Source organism: Anser anser (genome assembly GCF_964211835.1).
Source record: "Anser anser genome assembly, chromosome: 2".
NCBI classification, from domain to species: Eukaryota; Metazoa; Chordata; class Aves; order Anseriformes; family Anatidae; genus Anser; species Anser anser.
Genome location: NC_139721.1, coordinates 82,933,925 through 82,944,067, shown reverse-complemented (window position 1 = coordinate 82,944,067; position 10,143 = coordinate 82,933,925). Strand labels below are relative to the sequence as shown.

At 36.8% G+C, this 10,143-nt stretch overlaps 1 long non-coding RNA gene across 1 annotated transcript; it reads right to left on the bottom strand.

Moving 5' to 3' along the window:
- Window positions 1–430: 430 nt before the first annotated feature.
- On the bottom strand, window positions 431–9,542 carry LOC310893263. Its single transcript, XR_014578855.1, has 2 exons — window positions 8,711–9,542; window positions 431–1,627 (listed from the first exon to the last, which is right to left on the bottom strand). It is a non-coding gene; the product is annotated as an uncharacterized lncRNA (long non-coding RNA).
- Between the last annotated feature and the right edge of the window lie 601 nt (window positions 9,543–10,143).

The window sequence follows — 10,143 nt, the reverse complement described above, 5'->3', positions numbered from 1 at the left end:
TTTCTCATCTCACAAATCGTTTCAGCTAGAGACATTGAGGCTGATAAGGATTGCTGAATCCTCTGACTTCTCAGGACCTTCAATGTAAGCAGTCTGCAGGACCACAACCACCTGTGAGATCTAAAGTAATTAACATTGCATCTAGAGTAGAAGTAGTATCTGGTAACTGCCAGTAACAATATGACCATATTTATTGGTAAGTGATTGAAAAGGAAAAGATTTACTTCTATCTCCACACAGAATCCCTTTTAGCCTAATTCCTTATGTGTTACTAGACAATATACCAATTAATAATAATTAAACCATATAACGGACATGAAGCAGCACTGTAAAAATGAGCATCCATGCTTAAAGCCACACTCAGACGCCATAAGCATAGTACAGATGTCTCCTATATATATACATAAAGTTATGAGAAAGTTAATACTGAAAGACACATTTTTATTTTATTTTATTTTTTAATTTAAGAGCCAAAATAGAAAACCAGCTTTCTTCTTATGTATATAATTAGAGTCCCTATTATAGAAGCACTGGAATTTATTCTGTTGACTGACAGCCATGAAATTCTAAGTGACATGCTGAGAACTCTGTCATTTATTTTCCGGCAGTCCTGCTGCATTTAACTAACTGTCCTTCAATTTCTGAATATGAATACATTTAGATGTTATCCAATGTATCATTCTTGACATCTATTCACCTTCAGCAGTGTACTAAAAAAAAAAAAAAAATAAAAATTTAAAGCAAGTCAAGGGGCAGTCTTATCCAATGCACAATAAAATATTCTAATGCCAACAGCATGAAGTACATGTAAGGGTGAAAGTTATACAATGCTTCTAAGTATTTACTTCCTTTAAAGTTGTAATGTAAAGTTATATCAAGGTTTATCCTTATTTAAGGACAGCGCTGCATTAGATTATGGGTCTATACATCATTACACACTCCAAAGCTTCTGAAAGCATATCCAATGTACCAATTCCTCTGAAGTAGACTCTACTCTTGCTTCAGACAGCAAAACTGGCTTTATTGTCACCACCTGCTTTAAATATGATTAGCTTCACAGACTGGTACTAAATGCTTAAACTTCTTCCATTTTACAAGTTTTTATGCTTATCCTACTTTAAAATGCTTAGCACGTTACACATTCTCAAAAGCTGAGGTGAGACTGTCTGTTGAGAATATTAAGCATGCATGAACAAGGTTGATAAGTCATAGAAATAAAATCATCATATGGTAATGTTTGCTTTATGCAAGTATTATGCTTTATCAGATACATACCATACAGTAGCACTTCAGAAAACAAAAGTCAATTACAAATAAAACACAGATAAATTTAACAGAGACATCTGTAGCAAAGCTTGTGTTATTTTTAAGTATTACATAAAAATTAAGCTTGAGCTGCTGCTATGGCCTATTCATGCCATCCTGATCTTTACTCCCTTTGAGCTTCTGTTCCCAGGTGCCAGGTTCTCCTTTGCTATTGCCAAGTCATTTTTCTTCCTTTCTGTGTAGTATGTGGCAGTCACGGATGCTCCTTTGGTCTTTCTCTGTGCTATTGAGATTCTTTGTGTGACCTTTGGAGCACACAGACTGCGTCCTAGGCTGGGAGACAGCCAGGGTGTCTGTTTCCCTGAAAACCAGGAGGCAGAGTTAAGTACCTTATATCGTTAGCAAGTCATGAAAATATGCCCTCATTTTTCCCTCCTTTTTTTTTCCCCCCACACGACTTAGCAGGATAAGGTCCCAGTTAGTGTTGCTGATGTTGCTTTATTGTGTTTATTTTTATGTGAATTATAAACATTCTTGAGGTAATTCTCCCAAAATTGATTCTTGCACAGAATGAAGGACAACAAAGCATTCAGTAATGTATCAGAGAGATTCCTGGGGTAAGACAGCACACAATGTTTTCTAAAAAGAGTAACTAATTCTAATGTATCCACAGCTTTCATATAGCAGTAACCTGTACAACAAAAACACTTTGGTTCGATCACCATTCTTCCCAATTTCTAGTCTTTTTTACGATTAATGACACTCGCAAATAGGCTCATTTGGGTAGAGAAACCTGCTGTAGTAATCAATGGGTAATATTTTCTTTTGCGATACTTCCAGCCATATGCTGAATCATTTGTGTTCAGCACAGGTAAGTGTATTATTTGGAAGACCCTCTTATTCTTACAACATTAATATGAATCAGGAAAAAAAAAAAAAAAAGGAAGAAGAAAATGTACAACCTTTCATACACAGTAATTTTAGCAAACACATAGATCGTTTTAGACACTCATCATTTTACACACACACAGACAAAAAAATCTGGTCCAGTGTAAATGAAGCAGCTATGTCCTGCTTAACCCTCCGGACATATCACATGTGAAACTAGTGTAAAGTGGAATGATTTCCTCAGAAGAAAAATAAATAAATAAAAAAAAAAAAAACAACATGATTATCTGCATGTTAAGTCCTAACACTGGCAAAAGAAATAAAAATAAATAAACCTTAAGACTATGAAAATCAGTCTGAGATGATTTTCTACGTTTCTTTATTCTTATTTTCATCAAAAATAATTTCCAACAACCTGTGAAACCAATACTTCTTTTTAATGTTTTCTGTTGAGTGTATGCTTAAAGGAAAATGAATTGCTTAGAGAAGAATCATTTTGTATTTCAAATGTATCACTAAAATGATGATCTTTGTGGGTCCCTTCTAACTTGGGATATTCTATGGTACATTTGGGATATTCATCGTACAGAAATAATCATGAGAATCTGTTTTGGAAACGTTATACTCTATAACGAAGCTATTTTTTTTTCAGTTTTTTATCTTGCAATCTGACTCCACTCTCAGTAGAGGTGGAAGAAACAACATTCCTAACATAAAACCATAAAACATACACCTTGTGCACTCCATGGTTTTGTTCCATATTTGGAAAAAAAATAATAAAAAAAAATCTGGTCCTACAAGTAGAAGAAAACTTCTCATTCTCTTGATAAACTGTAATTCATGCACTGCTTTCCAGCTTCATGATAAATGATGTTTTCATGGTAGAACCATTCCATGGTTCCTTGTTAGTTCAGTATATACTTATGTTACTGTATCTCAACTGACTCTACGGCTGTAATCAAGTTATCAAATAGAATTAATTAAATATTTGGGGAAAAAAAGAAAGGGGTTCAGGGCTTGGAACTAGATGATCTTTAAGGTCCATCCCAACCTAAAGCATTCTGTGAAGACAGTTTTGCACTCCTTACATTAAAGGTGAGGCTAATCCAAATTTAACAAGGTATTGTGCCATGCCAAATTTGATAAGCCACTTAGTTTATCGTTTTACTAACTGCTAAAAATTTTATCTAGTGGTAGTTCAGTCAGATTAAGTATTTAGTGTAACTGGTGGTATGGGGCACATTAATCAAATGAGGAGCAGTTAGATGGTCTTTACTTTGTAAATTATAATAAATAAATGACATTACTACTTGTTATTTATCTACCTTCAAACTTTAATGAATATTTCTAGTGCTAATTGCTGATTTTCTATATTTAGAGGGAACAGGCACATATGGAGATAATAGCACAATGTGATATTTATGAGGTGCCAGTTCCCTTATAAATATAGAAATTGAGTAATTAGCACTAGAAATATTCATTGAAATTTCAATGCACACTTTGGGATTTGAAATTAAATTGAGCTAAAGTTGATGATCCTTGTCATAAATTAATATTTGGGGGATTTAGAATTTAACTCACTGGAGATATGCTTTCAACTACTGAATAATTTAAAAAAAAGAAACATTGCAAGCATCTTTGTTGAAAGGAAAATGCATCAAAGATCAATTATAGCTATTTGACAGTGTAGAATTGTTCTTATCACACTTTTTTCAATGCATTTGTTATTTCCCATTATATCAGTCTATTTCACTTCTTCACTATCTCTAGTAGAAGACAGATGATTTAAAAGTGACAGGACTTACATGTTTTCCAGCTCAAGTCAGTATCTATAGAAGTATGAGTTTATTATAACACCATTATAAATTACACTGCATATAAACTAAATACTTCATTGACATAGACTGATTTTGAGATATTCTTTAAAACCTCTAATAATCTCTTTAATAAAAATTAATACAGAAATAAAGTTGCTTACAAAGACCTGCCTGTAAGTCATGGTAATTTGTGCCTTCTGAAAGCATCACTTGCAACAAAACCTAAACTTTTAAAACATTCAGTAATAAGAAGCCATTTCAAACTCAAATTTGTGAAAATGAGTTAACACAAAATGTCTGTACAATGTCTTTACTCCTATCTTAGCACAAAGCATAGACCAAGGCAAGCACGCTTGATGCTTAATTAATTTTGGGTGTTGACATACCAAAGCAGATCTAGTGAAGGATTTTGAAGATGTTTAATGAATTTGAACATGTGAAACATGAGAAGAGTCTAAGAGAGGTGGGAGTGGTTGGCCTCAAGAAGAAAACACCTGGGGACCTCTTATCTGGAGGGAGCAAAAAAATGGAGACAGACTCTTCTTGGTGATGCCTAGTGACAGTACAAGAGGCAATGGACATAAACTGAAATATAGAAAATTCCCTCGAAACATAAGAAAACACTTACTATGAGAGTGGGTCAGGTTGCCTGGACAGGTCTGGAGAAACCGTCCTTGGAGATCCTAAAAACCCCACTGGGAATGATTCTGAGCAACCTATTCCCTAGCTGGCGCTGCTTTGAGCAAGGGCTTGGACTAGATGATCTCCAGACATCAAACCAGACTTCTCAGCAACTGTTCTGTGATTCTGTGAAATACCTAGGGAAGAATTTGTACTAAGCTTTCCAGTTTACCCAAGATGAAATGTGAAGTTGATACAGGTAGAATGAAATCAAGAAACAACTTCAGGTACTACAGGTATGTTTTTCTGTGGGAGGTGTATGTCTTTCAGATGTTTTAAACTTGTTGTTAATGTATCACATATCCACAAGAGAAAAGTACTTCGGCAGATTTCTTATTTTTGTGCTCCAGGTACTACTAGCACAGCTACTTTAAACGGATGTACTTCTATCTTTTCAATAACATGCATTATTCCTATACAGTTACCTGCTTTTATCTGTTAATTTATTTTAAAGGCCAGGACTGAAGACTCATTAGAATTTGTGATTGTGTTAGAAAAATAATTACAACAATCAATATAAGAATATACTGATTTTTCTTTTAAATGTGAAAATATTTACTTGGCAAAGAAATTAAAGTTAAGAACATAAATTAATCACTTCTTGAGTTGCTTGCTTAACTATGCAAAAGTGCAATAAATCATAATATGATTATTTATGCTAAGTAGCTTGGGTTTTATAAGTAGCTCATTAAGTGACTCCTTATCTAAGTTAAATGTTTGGGAGCTTTACTTTCATTAAATGTTATCTACATTCACATGAACAATTTCATACATAAATTCTTATTAATCAGTTTAAAATAGATTTTAATAAATACACTAAACAATCTGAATGAGCAAATAATTTTAATATATACATTAGAGTTTTAACTGATTGATGTTGCCATCCCTACATGACAATGGGTTTATAAGATACTAAGTGCATCTGACTAGTGAATTAGTCAAACCAAATGAATGGAAGCTATAAAAAGTCCTTCTCATTAAAACTGGACCTGGACATTAAGGTGATTTTCTAAATAAAATGAAATTAACAGCCTATATTTCAAGTATGCTAGTTCAGAATCTAAGCAGTAGGCTCAAAAATCATGTGATACTGTAGAAGAATCTTATTTCTCTAACGTCATTTGGAAAACTTCATTAGCAGAAAAGCATATCTTAATTGAAGAGATTTTGACTGCAATTTAAAACATCATCATGTGTTCTCACTATGAGTATTTCAAAAACTGAAACATCTATATACCTTCTATTTTATGGTTAGCATCCATGGTTACAATCCTTCCACATTAATTGCACATGGGGCAATGGTATGCAAAAACAAATGTGAAGTCTGCCTCTTCAGTGATTTAATCCTATGTTATTCTGTATTCCTTCCTGAATTCACAGTTATGTGAAAAGAGCTCATAGAAAATCATCGAATCATTAAGGTTGGAAAAGACCTCCAAGATCACCTGGTCCAACCATCACCCACCAGTGTCACCCACTAAACCATGTCCCTAAGTGCCAGGTCCAACCTTCCCTTGAACACCCCCAGGGACAGTGACTCCACCACCTTCCTGGGCAACCCGTTCCAGTACCTGACTACTCTTTCTGAGAAGAAATGTCTCCTAATTTCTAACCTAAACCTCCCCTGGCATAACTTGAGGCCATTTCCTCTAGTCCTATGAAGATGAAGATGTACTATGTAGAAGATGTACTATGAAGACTGTACTGTGAAGGCGAAGATGTACTTTTTGCCCTGAAGAGCTCACAGTCTTAAGTGCCAGACATGACAAAAGAGTAGAGTACAGGAAAGCACACTGAACTGTGCCAAGGAGGACAGAAACCATGGGATTTTATGTGGAATCTTACTGGTTCCTTCTTGCTGTGCCCTCCGCAGACGTGGAGCTCATCCCACCTCACACACCTCACCCCAGGTCAGTGCCACTGCATTTGTGGAGTGAAAGACTTGTGCATACTGAAGAATAGATATTTTTGCATTGCTGTGCAAGGGTTGCATTCATTGATGGAAACCATCTAGTATGCAAATCCTCTCAACAATTTACCAAAGGTCATGGGAGTCTGGGGAGGTCCCTGCTGACTGGAAGCTAACCAATGTTATACCCATGTAAAAAAAGGGAATGAGAGAAGGCCCAGGAAACTACAGACCTGTTAGTCTAACCTCAGTCTGTGGAAAAGTTAAGTAGATTATGTAGATCATCGGGGGGGGGGGGGGGGAGGAGAGGGAGTTGAAAGGCATTTAAAGAACAAAGATATTATCAGACATGGGCAACATGGGTTCCTGAAGGGAAAATCCTGCCTTAGTTATTTGATCTCCTTCTATGATAAGGTCACCTGCCTGGTGGATGGAGGGAAGGCAGCGAACATAATCTCTCCAGATTTCAGTAGGACCTTTGATAATGTCCCTTATGGCATCCTTCTGGACAAATTGTCCAACTGTGAGATGAACAGGTTCACTCTATGCTGTGTGATAGGGTTGTAGTGAATGGAGCCACATCAGGCTGGTGGCTGGTCCCCAGCAGTGTTCTCCAGGGCTCAATTTTAGGACCATTCCTGCTCAAAATTTTTATCAGTTATCTGGATGCAGGGGTGGAATACATCAAGCCTGCCGATGACACCAAAATGGGAGAAGCTGTTGACTCCCTGGAGGGACGAGAGGCATCACAGAGGGATCTAGATAGATCAGAGTACTGAGTAATTATCGACAGTATGAAGCTTGACAAAGGAAAATGCCGGGTGCTGCACCTGGGACAGAGTAATGCCAGATACGGGCACAGACTGGGAGACAAGTGGCTGGAGAGGAGATCTGCAGAAAGGAATCTGGGGATGCTGGTTGACAGCAGGCTCAACGTGAGTCAGTCTATATGTAATTCAAAGTGAACAAAGAGATACATCATACAATGTAAAAATGCAATGAAATTCCTCATCTACAGACTGTGATGAAGGCAAATACTATTTATAAGGGTTCACGTAATTCCATAATCACTTCTGCTGCAGTATGCTCTTAAACAGATAAATGACTCTCACAGATGCATGCTAGGTTTCCAGAGAAGTAGAAAATTATTTTACATTTCTTCTATGTTTTTAGCAGATGATCTGAACGAGCATGAGGAGCCCAAGGAGATCTCATGCAAAATAGATATATTTAAAGAACATTGTTTTCCAAATCTGTCAAAAAGCAACAGGTGCCAGAACTACATTGTCACAGATAATCATCAAATCCATCATATTTGTGCACATGAAACAGGGACTCCCAAATTAATATATGCTTCTGACTTTAATCTGGCTGTTGCTTCCCATTGATAAAGTAAATATAAAGAAACCTATCAAAAGCATTTGAGAGTCAACTGTTAAATATATCAGACAAGTGCAGGAGGAAACATACTTCATTACTGAGCGCAGTTTAATCTATGTGGGCTAGCACAGGACTAGAATCATGTGCTGAGCAAGAAGACGAAAGGTATGAGTATACAGTCTATCCTACAGAGACAGTAAGAAACACCAGAAACTTAAATCAGTGTTATGTTTGTGCTTTACATGCTAGTTTTAATCAGATTATTAACATAAAAAAAAAAAATCCCAATTTAGATGCCTGAGTTTTAAACCTTAAGTATTCTTTTATTCTTTCTTTTTAATACAATATTTCATAAAACATACAAGAAAAACACAACAATAGAAACAAAACCAACTATCTTTGGCATAAATGTTACTGATATATTTCCAATTTCATTGACTCTAAGGAATAACTGATTGTCAAGAAGCTAAGAAATATTAGATACATAGAAATTAATCCCCTGAGGTAACAGGGCAGGGGATCATAATTCAAGATTCTCCCAGTTTATGTGAGTTACCCAGCAGATGGAAACTAGAAATATTTTCCAGTAACTGTTATGTTATTTATGATACCAGGGAAATGCTGAGGCACTGGAGTGAGCAATTCTTACTTCTTCTTCACTCCCCTTTTGCTCTAGCCAGTTCTTGGCATGAGCCTTTACCTCACACTTACATCTCATTTTTTTCCTTTCCACATTTCATACCAATTGCCCTTCTACTGACTCACTTACCCACTCCCTCTCTTCTCCCAGCTCTTCCCAGGCTGTAGTTTCATGACAGCAATAAGTAGATGGAAGCCATGCAGCAGCACCAAAAGCGGCAATCTTAACCCCTCACTTCTCCCTGACTCTCATTTCCACTCCCACTGTGTCTCATGCTGGATTAAAATAAAATGTGTTTTTGGCAAGTTAATGTTCTGAAGAGCAGGAAGAGCACATGAAGACTAACAGCCCATGATGGATGCGGCATGAGAATTTTTTCAAAAATAGTACCAATTTATACCAATTTAAAGATGGCTCCCTACCTTCATAATGTCCTAGTATTTCCTCCCATACTGCAGTATCTCTTCCTAATCTTTCTTTCCTGCACTATCTCAGTCCTTGACTCCTTAATCTACCCTGTCCCCTCAAGTGCCTCTCCCCTCTTAGCTCCATTACCCCATTTCCCCTTCATTTCCTTACAGTGCTCTTCAAGGAGGACAGCATAGAGAAAGCAATGCTGCCTCTGCCCTAGCTCCTGTATCAACAGCATGTCACTTTCATTTCTGTCACTCAATTAGCTGCCATGACAAGCCACCAGCCTGCTTCCTATCAGTCCTGCTTGCACCCTTAGGCCAAGTTTCTAGACAATGCAGACTGAAACCTCAAAAGGTTTGGTTACCAGTTTTAATTTTTTGTGTGCTTACATATAAAATACATTTGATTGCCTTTTGTCTTTTAATTTGAAAAAGAGGAGAAAAAAAAAAAGTTGACACCTAAGTGACTACATTTTATGTCCTTGCTTATAGGTGTAAAAATTTTTTTACAAGAAAGGTGCAAGATTCATTTCTGTGCAAACATCTATTTTTCTCTTCCCTCTTTATGAGAAATCAAGTCGCCCTGGCAAGGCCATCTTATTCAAACAGCTTCTTGCCAAGCAGTTAAATATGGCAAACATATACAAGAAAAATATGATTCACAGTGCTATTTTGAGCAATTTTACACATTACTGACAGCTATTCCTTTAAAAAAAAAGGCAAAAAAAGCATACTTACATAATAAACACAGAACTGTAGAAGATAATACTTTCTGTCAACACACTATACTTTTTTTTTTTAGAGAAAAGTGCCAATCTTGAAGTCCAATATAAAACCAAACTGAGTGTAAAGACAAAATTATCTCTAAAGATTTGTCATGGGCACCACCATTTGTCCATGGTCCTTAAGGGCACCACCAATTCCACCTGTCCCTGCCCAGGCTCCACAGCGGCCTCAGGGCCACCAGCTTCTGCCCCATTGAGTTGCAGCAGGGCCAGGCTCCAGCTCGCCACAGCCCTGCCCTGCCCAGACATGGCCCCTGATGTGAACTTCTTTCATCCCCCTTGCTTAACAACCAAGAGCTAAAGCTCCTTCAATTGACAATCAGAACTATATAACAAGACCACAAAGTCCTCAGTTCTGTCTGGT